Source organism: Hyperolius riggenbachi, chromosome 2 (genome assembly GCF_040937935.1).
Source record: "Hyperolius riggenbachi isolate aHypRig1 chromosome 2, aHypRig1.pri, whole genome shotgun sequence".
Classification (NCBI taxonomy): domain Eukaryota; kingdom Metazoa; phylum Chordata; class Amphibia; order Anura; family Hyperoliidae; genus Hyperolius; species Hyperolius riggenbachi.
The window spans coordinates 85,955,865-85,969,685 of record NC_090647.1 but is presented as its reverse complement, the minus strand read 5'-3'; the positions used below and the strand labels follow the sequence as shown (position 1 = coordinate 85,969,685).

At 42.9% G+C, this 13,821-nt stretch overlaps 1 protein-coding gene across 3 annotated transcripts in view; it reads right to left on the bottom strand.

Moving 5' to 3' along the window:
• The window catches only part of MTUS2 (microtubule associated scaffold protein 2), a 737,980-nt gene that overhangs the window by 689,613 nt on the left and 34,546 nt on the right, over positions 1–13,821 (bottom strand). The window lies entirely within an intron of this gene.

Sequence of the window (13,821 nt, the reverse complement as noted above, 5' to 3'; positions counted from 1 at the left end):
ATTATCAGAGCAAATCAGAGACTTGCATACCTATCACCTGAGCAAACTGATACTGATCACATGCTTCTCCATGAATTATCCTAGACATGACCATCACTGATGGAGACCAGCCAGTCTGAGCGATAAGATAATATGAGCGGAAATAGAACACTGTAATACATTGATTACATCACCATCAACAAATCTGTACTTCCTATCCATCTCAACTGGTTATGAACACTGTTTTTTTCTGATTGTCTAAATTGTGGCTGAACGATCACCTCTAGAGACGTTGGCAGATAATTTGGGACATCAACAAGGTTTATTTTCTGCCACTACGATCTCCTTTATCTGCTCGCTCAGGTGATTTTTCACTCAAAATTGTACCATTAGCAGGCATTAGGTGGGCACACACACAATACAATTTTTCATATTTGTTTTTAATTGCTGAAGCACTATCAGTTTTCTGATTGATTTGTAGCATTTGAAAAATCTAACCACTGTATGACACGTGTTTAATTTTTCAACAAAACTGAAGAAAAAAAACGATAGAAAACTCTGAAAAGTTTGCTTGGGACTATAAATTAAGAAATCTATCCTACACCATTAAACCTCCTTAAAGGGAACCTAAGCTGAGAAGGATATGGATTTTCCCTTTTAAAATAATACCAGTTGCCTGACTCTCCTGCTGATCCTGTGTCTCTAAGACTTTTAGCCACAGCCCCTCAACAAGCATGCAGATCAGGTGCTCTGACTGAAGTCACACTGGATTAGCTGCATGCTTGTTTCAGGTCTGTAATTCAGACACTACTACTAGGCAAAGAGATCGGCAAGACGGACAAGCAACTGGTATTGTTTAAAAGGAAACGTCCATATTCTTCTCAGTTTAGGTTCCCTTTAAAATATGTACAGAAATTTCCACCACTCCCAATGGAGTTTTATAAAATAAAAAAAGGAGGGGGGGGGGGGGGGGGTTGGGGAATTGAATTATATTTCTTGCTCGCACAATAAAGAAGGTTTTTGATGTTCTGTACATCCAATTGTTTTTATCAAATTGCCGTAAAATCGGATCGTTTTATTTTATTGTGTGTGGCAACCTTAAGGTGAATCTGAGAAGGTTCACACTTTATACTTACCTTGAGCTTCCTCCAGCCCCATGCGGTCCATGGCTCCTTCTCCATCCTCCCCGGCTGCTCTGTTCTCCCATGGTAACTGCCGGTATTCTTCTCAGTTAGGGTCAGTTGCCCACTTCTGCGCCCCCTGGTACAAAATGCTCCTGAGAGTCCTGACCACGGGGGAGGGGGGGCTTTCGATTGGCGTGGCTGGACATGCAGAGAAGAGGACCACTGGCCTTGACTAACGAAAATGCTGGTGCCTACCACCGTAAGAACAGAGCAGCCGAGGGGGGAGGGGGGGAGGATGGGACAGTGAGGGAGCCGTGGACCACATGGGGCTGGAGGAAGCCCCGGTTAAGTATAAATACTGCAGTGTGTACCGTCTCAGGTACATGTTGAGGGCTGTCCTGGAACCCACAAGCAATTGCAGATAGCAATCACAAACGCTAAGCAGAAGCAGAAGATTTAAATGTGTATGTAGCTTAATTCACTTTCAGCCATGAGTTGCAATTCTGACTACATGAAGAGTAGGAAGGCTATTCATAAGTTTTTCTGCTAATAATTTCTGAAGAAGTAAAAGAAAAAAAATGCATACAGTAGGTACTCCTATTTAGAATGATAAATGTGTAAAAGTGCACAGGAGATAATGTTTCATTTAGAGACCAGTCATATGGGAACCATTCCTAATGATAATAAAGCTATTAGATTGGATGGCATTAGATTCATTAAACAATACCAGTTGCCTCGCAGTCCTGTCGATATTTTGCTAATCACTGAACAATCTTACCAATTCCACATAATATGAGGGGCAACAGACGTTGAATTCTTTAAACAGGATGTGTAGGTAAGCTCTCATACTACATGGAAGTGGTAGAGTGTTGTACCATGTTGGCCATCAGTAAAAGCAAGACGTTTTGAATCAGGATGATACAATTTATTGGCTAACTCAGAAGAAAAGGAGCAAGCTTTCGGTAACGAAGCCTTCATCAGACTGATTCCTGATTACTGACAAACTATAGAACACAGCTTATAAACACTGGACACTGAAAAGGAGATACATTGTACTGCAATAAATGTCCTGGGATGCCTAGTTACAACATCAAGATAGTCCCCCAGTAATTTTCTACAAAAACATGGAAGTTGTGAAATTGGCCAACCATCGTCCAATCGAAATTGGATGTGTGTACCAGGCTTTAGCTATATGACCATGAGCAAGCATGCAGATCAGATGTTTCTGGCAAAAAACTGACTAGATTACCTGCATCCTCGTTTCAGGTGTGTGATGCAGCCAAACAGATCAGCAGGGCTGCCAGGCAACTGGCATTGCTTAAATGAAATAAATATGGCAGACTTCATAAACGTCTCGCCTCAGGTTCCCTGTAAACTGTATATAATATAATCATGCCTGCTGATGGTATCATATACAGTTATGTCTGATTCCATTACTAACTGTCCTGTAAGCGGAAGAGGAGTAATATGATTTTTACACAGGTGACATTACTTTGGTACAAAGGCATATAACTTATGGGGTCTAACGAACTGGGAGGTATTTATTGTCTGTTATGTCAGAAGCAGGATCAGCACTGTACAAAAGAAATAAGCCTCCCATGTGTCTGTACAATGCCAATGGAGCAATAATAGCATTGACATTAATGGACCACTATCACAAAAAATTGAAAATACATATTAACACAAAAAATTAAGAAATATGTTTTGTCCAGAGTAAAATAAGCTATACATTAATTTTCTACTATGTTGCTGTCACTTATAGACATTAGCAGGAATATGACTGAACTAATTGGTTTTTGACTAGTCCATCTCCTGATGGGGGATTCTCAGTATGTCATTTATTCACTACAAAAACACTCCCTGGAAATCATCTATACAAAGATGCAGGTAGCCCTCCTGCCTGTTTGCACACTATTCTGGCAGTTGGAATGAGGAACTGCTATTTATTAAGTACTGTTGAAAATAAAGAAAACCCTGAGAATCCCCCATGAGGGGATGGGCTAGTCCAAAACCTGTTGGGTCTGTCAGATTTCTACTACCTACTGTAAGTGACAGCAACATAGGAGAAAAGTAATTTACATTGCATTTTTCTCTGGAAGAAATGCACTTTTTATTCATGTGTTTTCCTGTATTTTAAAGGGAAGCAAAACTGAGAGGGTTATGGATGTTTCCTTTTAAACAATACCAGTTGCCTGGCAGTCCTGCTGATCTCTTTGGCTGCAGTAGTGATTGAATAACACACCTGAAACAAGCATGCAGCTAATCCAGTCTGCTTCAGTCAGAGCATCTGATCTGCATGCTTGTTCAGGGGCTGTGGGTAAAAGTATAAGACACACTGGATCAGCAGGAGAGCCAGGCAACTGGTATTATTTTAAAAGGAAAAATCCATATCCTTCTCCGTTTAGGTTCCCTTTAACCACTGCAGCCTACAGTGTTATTAACCTTATGCATCTGAGCAACTTTCACCTCCCATTCATTCTCCTATAACTTTATCACTACATATCACACTGAAATGATCTATATCTTGTTTTTTTCCGCCACCATTTAGGCTTTCTTTAGGTGGTACATTTTGCTAAGAATTATTTTATTTTAAATGCATTTTAACAGGAAGATTAAGAAAGAAATAGAAAAAAATTCATTATTTTTCAGTTTTTAGCCATTATAGCTTAAAATTAATACTTGCTACCGTAATTAAAGCTCATGCATTTTATTTGCCCATTTGTCCCGGTTATTACACCATTTAAATTATGTCCCTGTCACAATTTATGGCACTGATATTTTATTTGGAAATAAATGTGCATTTTTTCAATTTGCGTCCATCACTATTTACAAGTTTATAATTTAAAAAAAGTATAGTAATATACTCTCTTGACATGCATATTTAAAAAGTTAAGACCCTTAGGTAACTATCTATGTTGTTGTTTTTTTTTTATTGTAATTAAAAAAAAAATATTAAAATTTTTATTTAGGTAATTTTTGGTGTGGGAGGTAAACAGTTACTTTTCAATGTAATTATAATGTGTATATTTAATTAAAAAATGTATGTGGGTGTAGTTTTACTATTTGACCACAAAATGGCCACAGTCAAAAAGTCCTGGAGCGAACGATCTAGCTTCCAGGAACTACAAAGAGGCCGGGAAACTTTTGTTTTTGCAGAAAGAGTGCGGCCTCTGATAAGAGGCCGTCGGTTTTTCTGCCAGGGACTTAGATCGATGAATGGGAACAATGTTCCACACCAGTTTGCATACAGGGCTAACAGATCCGTAGATGATGCCATCAACATCAGTCTGGCGTACATCACGGAACACCTCGATAGACCAGACTCCTACGTCAGGATCCTGTTCCTGGACTTTAGCTCTGCATTCAATATAATCTGCCCAAACATCCTGATTGATAACCTTGCGCAACTCGGAGTCCACCCCACACTTTGCACGTGGGTAAAGGACTTCCTCTCCAACAGTATTATCGTAAGAGAACAGAGGTGCCAGCAAGATAAAAGGTAATAAAAGTTTTAAAATTTGCTGGGAGGCAGTGGTGGACTTACCTCCGGAAAGCAGACTCAAAATACTGTCTGAATTAAAACAAATAAATGTATTATTGGTACCCCAAGTAGTTTGAGTCTGCTTTCTGGAGGTAAGTCCACCACTGCCTCCCAGCAAATTTTAAAAATTTTATTACCTTTTATCTTGGTGGCGCCTCTGTTCTCTTACGATAATACTGTGTCCACCCCCTACCCCTACTTTTGTGATCTACAGAGAGCGACATCTTAATCCTGAGTGAGGACAGGTCTAATCTCTTCACCTGCATCTACAGTGGTTGCCTAAGAGGTAACCCATGTTTGTGAGTATATTCATCTCACACTTACATTTATCCACGGTTTCCAATACATACTACACCATATCGGGTTCACAGTGTTTCTTATTTATTCCTCTCCAATAGGATGCAACAGGTGAATCTGGGCAACTGCCTCTCCAGTGTGAAAATTACAAACACAGGAGCACTGCGAGGGTGTGTTCTGTGCTCTCTCCTGTTCTCACTGTACACCAACAGCTGTACATCATCCCCTGACTCCGTAAATTGTCATCAAATTTGCAGATGACACTACTATCATCTGGCTCATCGGCAGGGGGAACACGACTATCGCAGTGAGATCGAGAGAATCTGCAGTTGGTGTGAGGCCAACAACCTCGTTCTTAATGCAGCCAAAACATCTGAACTGATCTCGGACTTCAGGAGACACCCTCCCATGCCACAACCAGTCCCCATGCATGAGACTGAAGTGTCCAGAGTATCTAGTGTTAGGTTCCTCGGAACAACATTCAGTAGTGATCTAAGGTGGGGACAGAACACTTCCAAAATCCAGAGGAAGGCTCAGCAGAGACTGTCCTTTCTACGCCAATTGAAAAAATTTGGTATGCCACAGAAGCTGCTGTCCAGTTTCTACACTGCCACTATTGAAGCTACCCTCTGCTCCGCCATTATAGTGTGGTATGCAGGAGCAACCGCCAGAGATAAGTATGCATTTCAAAGAGTCATCAGCTCAGCGGAAAGGGTCATCGGCTCTCCCCTGCCACCCCTAGATCTCCTCTACATCGCTAGATTGAAGAAAAGGGCAAACAGAATTTCCCAGGACCCCTCACACTCAGGCTATCGTTTCTTCAAGCTCCTTCCATCAGGCCGACGCTACAGAACCATCCGCCCAAGAACCAACCGTCGAAGGGACACCTTTTTTTCCTCAAGCAGCCCTCCTGCTGAACTTCAGCCACTCGAGGGGTACTCTTGCCCCACTCAGCTCAATACTCTAGGAGTGGCACATGGGAGCCCAATCCTGCTTAACCCAGCCTTCACCCTGATTCACTTCTAGGAACTCAAGTCAAGGTGCTGTGTGATGTTATCCCCAGGGCTAGACAAATCCACTCCCTGGTGCAGCTACTCATGAGCAAACTGCATGTCGTACAGCATCGACTATTTTTTATTTTCTTTATTTTTGTGTACTGTGTATTGCCTGCCTGTCTTTTGCTTGTTTTCATTGTTAATGTTTTAGTGTCAATTCTGTCTTTGCTCTATTACCAATGCCATGTGAACCACAACCAATTCCGGGTACGACTTTGGTCGCACTTGACGAAATAAAGATTCTGATTCATTGATCTCAGGGCTAACGGAAGGCGGCGAGAGCGTGCGCGGGAGCACGTGCAATCGCGCGCCCGGTCCCGCTGCAGCAGCACAGTCTATCTGGACAGATATATCCGTCCAGATAGACTTAAGCGGTTACATTTTACATTTTTTAACAATAGCTGTGCTCTAAATTGAAAAGCCAGACTGCTAGTTACAGATATAGTGGACAGCCCGGTAACTGCACATATCTGGCTGCAGTCACACTTTAAGCTTGCAGGTCAGAGCGGTTTGCAAGCGGTCCGCAAAAATGCCTCTAGAAGCATAATTTTCACAGCTTTTGGTACAAAAATCGTGCAGAAATTAAAATGCCGGGAAGGTTACAGGGAATAAATATGGCAGCCTCCATACACCTCACTTCAGGTTCCCTAGCTTCTCTGTGAGCCGTATATAAAAAAAATCATATAAGCGCATTTCAGCACGAAACGGCTGTCAGGCAGCTGTGCCCAGCACCCACCACCCACCTTCCACTTCATATATCGCTGTATGCTTTTTATGCATCTAGTAAACCGGATTGCTTGCAGTGCCGACCTCCACTGTCTTGTCTTCTACCACAATAAAAAAAAATCATGCCTCCTAATGATATTATCTGCAGTTATATATGCTTCCATTACTAACTTTATTGTAAGTGAAAGAGGAGTAATATGAGTCTTACACAGATTACATTACTTTACTGGGATATATTTACTGTATGTTATGTCAGAAGCAAGCTAAACACTGTCAGAAAGAAAATAAACCTCCCATGTGGCTGTAGAACGCCAATGGAACTTTAATAGCATTGACACATTGACATTAAATTGAAAGCCCAGACTGCTAATTATAGTGGACAGCCTAGTAACTGCACATATCTCGCTGCAGTCACACTTTACACTAGCAGGTCAGAAAGTCGATGATGATGTTAATTCTAACCGCCCTGCATATAGTTTCCTATCCTCTCCTCTTTATCTCTAATGATGCTCCCCCCCCCCCACATGCCATCACTATTCAGCACTAATAACCACCCTACAATTATTGCTGTATGAAAATAGCTGTAAATTATGCAGTCTCCCTGTAGGTGAAGGCGCAAGTGAGTGAATGAATGAATATATAAATATTAGTGTACAATACGGCACCGTTGAATGGAATAATTCCCAACGTGTCACTAAAGCACAATGCGGAGCTCAGACATTAAAGGCTGTAAATTGCTTTATGTCTTCCAGGCTGCTTAAAATTCAGAAGTGCGGGATATAAAAGAAACCTGCTGTGAGACTAATATGCTTGTCACTTTCTGATCGCTCCACTTAGATGCGTTTTTGTTGAGACGCAGCTTCTTCACCGGTTCATCAAATTGACATTGTAAATAACATCAAGAGACTCACTTTGTTAACATTCCAAAACCATCTTCTCCGACATCACCTGCTGTTTCTTTGGGGTTCATGGCTGGGAACGATGGGGTGAGTTACTTCAGAAACACCCAGACAAATGGCGGGAAACCACTAAACTGCAGGTGGGTAGGGCGTGGCTGGATGCAGGTAGTCAGAGGTGTGAAGTCAGGCAGGGGACACACTTGAAGCCGTCTCTATACACTGAGTACTGGCACCAACGGTGCGGCCCTAGGGCCACACCGTACAATATAGGCCTTCAGGGACTACCGCGTTAGTACACGGTAAAATCCGTCTGGCAGAAGCGCATTGCAAAAAATATGCTTCCGCGCATGCCCGCTGCATAAAACCTGCAACGGGATTTTACACTGACATGCGTCGCCATAGACTTACATTACTTTCGGTCTGCCACACTTCGCCGCAAGTCGATGCTTAACCGCACAGTAATGTAGATCTGTCCAAGCGCCGGGGATGTGGAAAAACCGTCACTTCCTCCGCATCGCATCAGTATGAAAGTCTCCATAGACTTTAATTGCCCTGCGGTGGCGTGCGGCAAAATTACCGCACCGCCCCGGTGTGAGAAGGCCCTATCTTTGGGTGCGTTTTTCATGCACAGAAAAAACTGACATCCTGTAGAATAATTTTGCACATTTTGTCAGTTTTCTCTATCAATGACATTAGCTGCTGTGAAAAAATGCATGTGTTTTCTGCATACAAACACACATCAGGTACAGAAAACGCACACAGAAAAACATGCAGAAAACGAAAAGACAAAAGAAAAAGCTGGATACTCACCTCCCGACGGAGAAAGATGGATCCCGCGACATCCCCCTGACTATGGGCGTTCCACGATCCACTATCTGGCCGGCAGGTACACGCGACGTCACATGACGGGCGCAAACAGGAAGTCAAGCGATTGCAGTACTTCACGCAGAGTCATCGGAAATCTCCGCCCTGATGGCTGTTGTCGCTGTGCGACTCTAAACATCATTCGTGTGAACGTGTGCCTGTACCCATGTCGCAAAATCGCGGAAATGATCACTTGTTACTCAAAAAATTGCCGGTCATCGGAAAAATCGTTGGAAAATATTGCATAGTGGGTACAGGCCTTAAGACTCGTCTATGCTGCTTGGTCTGGCAATGTTCTGCTCTGATATTCCATTAGTAAAGACAGCCTCATCCCTGGAGTTATTCAAATCCAGACTGAAAAGCCACCTGTTAAGCCTGGCTTTTCTGGACTTATAGAATTCTTCCTCTGTACCACGATTTACCAATCAACCAATAATTGGTATGAGCCATGCTTATGCGCTTTGAGTCCTGCAGGAGAAAAGCGCTTTACAAATGTTATTTGTTAATGTTGTTGTTATTTGTGATCAGGTTTCATCGTGTCTCTCTGCCAATGCATTAAAATGTACCAGAGCTGGACTAAATTAAACGTTTTATATATACCTGGGGCTTCCTTCAGCCCCATGCACACGGATCGCTCCCACGCCACCATCCTCAGTCTTCTCCCTCTTCGGTACCGGGTCCTGTAACTTCCGTCAGTCGCGGCCAGTCTGTCATAAGAGACATGCGCTCTTTGCGTATCTCTCCAGCAGCCGGCAGAGAGATACCTAGAGGGCGCACTTCTCTTGCGCAGACTGGCTGAAGTTACGGGACCTGGTACCGGCTATACAAAAGGCCGAAGACGGCGGCGTGGGAGCGATCCGTGCGGATGGGGCAGGAGGAAGCCCCAGGTATGTATAAAACTTTTAATTTCATCCAGCTCTGGTTTCCTTTAAGGTGCTCCCACAAACATCTCCCCTAGATGTGTCTTGGAACTCCTTGTTCCTCTGACTTACACAACTATTGCTCTTTTAGATCTGCTATGAACCTTTGTGTATGTATGGATTCTCTCAACACCAAAATCATTTCAAGTAAAGATGGTCCTATCTCTACACTTACTGTATACTCACCCCACCAAACAAGGTCCCTCTCACCCTCATTCATCCTTGGCTTCTCCAAGACATAATGAACATTGCTAATTTGTGGTAACGCATTTTACCGTACCTACACTCACGTTACTCGAGATCTGCAGGTTGCGCTTATAGCGTTACTCGCAGTACAATGCTGCCAGACCCGGATTTACATGACAGATGTAGTACAACTCTGCCAGACCCGGATTTATAGGCACAGATGTCCTGGCACCCTAGACTTCATCCCCTACTAGTGTCCCCAACAGAAAGAAGAACTCATCAATGGAATGCAAAAAGCTGGGTGAGTAACCTCTAATTTACGCTCTGCTCAGGACTCTGCATAGGGAAGGAGGGAGGGAGGCACTAGGGGAGAGGAGTGAGCCGCCTTTCCATCATCAGGTGGACACATGGGGTGATAAAGGAGGACACATGGTGGACACAGGAGGAAACATGGGGGACACAGGAGGACACATGAGGATACATGGGGGACACAGGAGGACACATAGGGGACACATGGGGACACAGGACACATGGAGGGACACAGGAGGACATATCGAGGGCACAGGATGAGACATGGGGGACTCAGGAGGACACATGGGGTGATACAGAAGGACACATGAGGGCACAGGAGGACACATGGGGGACACAGGAGGACACATGGGGACACAGAAGGACACATGGAGGGACACAGGAGGACACATGAGGACACAGGAGGACACATGGGGGACACAGGAGGACACATGGGGTGATACAGGAGGACACATGGGGACACAGAAGGACACACAGAGGGACACAGGAGGACACATGGAGGGACACAGGAGGACACATGGGGGAATCAGGAGGAAACATGGAGGGACACAGGAGGACACATGGAGGGACTCAGGAGGACACATGGAGGGACTCAGGAGGACACATGGAGGGACACAGGAGGACACATGGGGAATCAGGAGGACACATGGGGGACACATGGAGGGACACAGGAGGACACATGGGGGACACAGGAGGACACAATAATTGGGGGACACAGGAGGACACATGGGGGGCACAGGAGGACACATGGAGGGACACAGGAGGACACATGGGGGAATCAGGAGGACACATGGGGTGATACAGGAGGACACATGGGGGACACAGGAGGACACAATAATTGGGGGACACAGGAGGACATATGGGGGGCACAGTAGGACACATGGAGGGACACAAGAGGACACATGGGGGACACAGGAGGACACATGGAGGACACAGGAGGACACATGGGGGACACAGGAGGACACAATAATTGGGGGAGACCATCTATAAGATGCTTCTGGACATGGATGCACCAGGTTTAGTATTTTTTCCCCTGATTTTTGCCTTCCAAACCTAGGTGCCTCTTATATTCTGGAGAGTTTTATAATTAATAAAAATATGGTATATCTACATACGCATTTTAAATACAGTTTTTCTTGATAGTGGTCCTATAAAAATGTAGAGAGGAACAAATGTCATGAAGAAACGGAAGGAGTTAAAGAAAAATGACTGACTGGTATAGTTCTGTTCCCTGAGCTCTATAAGAGCTATATGTGACAGCTTATTGAAGACATGAACACTTTAATGTAATATAATTTAGCAATTTCATATCTGCAGGCAGTGATTCTAGGTCTGATCTAGATTTTTCTCCGTGCTCAGTGGAAAAAACAATTACAGACACTATCACACTGACACATATTTGAATGACAGCAGCTTTATAGCATGCTGATGGAGTAAACTAACCATCATGATTGAGAAACTGTCATTCTTAATTGTTTATGTATATCTACCGTATTGTAAAGTGTTTTCATATGTAGCGCTTACATTGCTTAATCAGGCGGCAGAAGCCTACCTGTAGACACAGCATGACACAAGTATGGACTTGAATATACTGTATTTAGCCTGATTTTCTATGAGCCTTCAAAAAGCCTTAGAAATGTACATTTTAACATAAACCACTATGACCGGCAAAGCAGTGTTAGTATTCTATTAATATCTTAGTAGAAGCAGTAGAGTGTTGTGCCGTGTTAGCCATCAGTAAAAGTAAGAAGTTTTGAATCTGGATGATACAATTTATTGGCTAACTTAAAGCGGAATATAACCCTGCATTTCAACTTTGCTCTAAAACATTATTTACAGCATATTATATGCAAAAAGCATTTTTTTTTACTAGACCAGCATTGGAAGGGTTAAACACAGAGGTTTAAAGTCGTGGAGAGATATGCAGAAGTTCAGATAGATACATTCTATTTAGTTATATGTATCTATTGAGAAATGTTACACACTCTTTGGCTGTCCTCCAGCTCCTTCTCAGTCAGAGAGATGAGTCACATTCAACACTTAGATACATTTATGTAAACAAAATGTATCTATTTCAGCTTCGGATGCGTCTGCAGAAATCTCCAGGAACTTTAAAGCCCTGTGTAACCCTTCCAATGCTGGTCTAGTAAAAAAAAAAAATGCTGGTTGCATATAATATACTGTAAATAATGTTTTAGAGCAAAGTTGAAATGCAGGGTTATATTCCGCTTTAAAGGAAAACAAGAATTAAAGAGACCCAGAGATGAAGTAACAGAATAGATTTATACATACCTGGGCTTTCTCCAGCCCCATCCGCACGGATCGCTCCCACGCCGCCATCTCTATCGCCGGTATCAGGTCCTGTTACTTCGCCCAGTCAGGGCCAGTCTGAGCAGGCGCAGTGCGCTCCCTCCGTACTGCGCAGGCGTATGTGTAAGGCAACCGCCGAAGAGACGGAGGGAGTCACTGCGCATGCGTAAACCTAGCCGTAGATACGGGACCTGGTACCATCGATAGAGAAAGCTGAGGACGGCTGCGTGGGGGCGATCCATGCAGATGGAGCTGGAGGAAGCCCCAGGTATGTATAAATCTATTCTGTTACTTCATCTCTGAGTCACTTTAAGCTTTTGGCTAATAAGCCTTCTTCAGATTTTGCTCCTGTATATTAACAAGATGTTATAACACACAGTTTATATACACTGGACATAAGGAGGAGAATATTGTTTTGCAAACATAAATAAATGTCATTAGACCCTAATTATTACAACTTCAGGAGGATCTCACAGGGATGCTAGCTAATTTATGACAAATAGTATCACAGGGATGCTGGCTAATTTTTGACAAGTAGATTCACAGGGATGCTAATTTATGACAAAGACATCTATTTGTCACAACTTAGTTAGTATCCCTTTGAGATCCTCCTGAAGTTGTAACTAAGGCATCTAATGACATTTATTTATGTTTGCAAAATCATTTTCTCCTCTGGATGCCCAGTGTATATAAGCTGTGTGTTTTATGCTATACAGGAACAAAGTCTGAAGAAGGCTTATTAGCCGAAAGCGTACTTTTTGTTTACCTCGAATTTACCCAATAAATGGTATCATTCTGATTCAAACTTCTTGCTATTAATACTGTATCTTAGAAAAGGCAAACCCAGTGGATTTGTTATAGGCTTTATTAAAATGTATGAAAATTGGACCTAAACCCATAATAATTACATTTTGTTAATGAAATCAACCCCAATGTAACTATCACAGTTGCTAATTAGCTAGTAGGACACTCTCTGCATGGGGTTTGTATGTTCTCATTCATTGGCCTTGACTCGCTAAGACAAATAGCATGCCTTATCAGAGATAATATGCCTTATCAACGTTAACATGCCTTATCAGAGTAGCATAGCGAACTTATGCCTGCTAATTGGCAATGACGAGAGCTCCACTCGTCCTGCCCAGAGTTCGTAGCGCTCATTATGCTACTCTGATAAGGCGTGTTAACTTTGATAAGGCATGCTAACTTTGATCAGGCATGTTGTTTGTCTTAGTGAATCAAGCCCATTGTGTTTGTATAACTTTTCACTAGGGTAGAAATGTTAGAGTATGATTCTGGCAGGAACATTAGATTTTCTTTCTCTGCCTGAAAGAGCTAAATATCAGGTATGTAAGTGGCTGACTCAGTCCTGACTCAGACAGCAAGTGGCTACAGTGTGACCCTCGCTGATAAGAAATTGCCCTTTTTATCTCTTTCCTGCTCTCAGAAGCCATATTCTGCTAGGAAAGTGTTTTATAGTTGGAATTTCTTATAAGTGAGGGTCACACTGTAGTCACTTCCTGTCTGAATCAGGACTGATTCAGCCACTTACAAACCTGATATTTAACGCTTTCAGGCAGAGAAAGAAAAAAAAGGACCACAACATTGTATTTG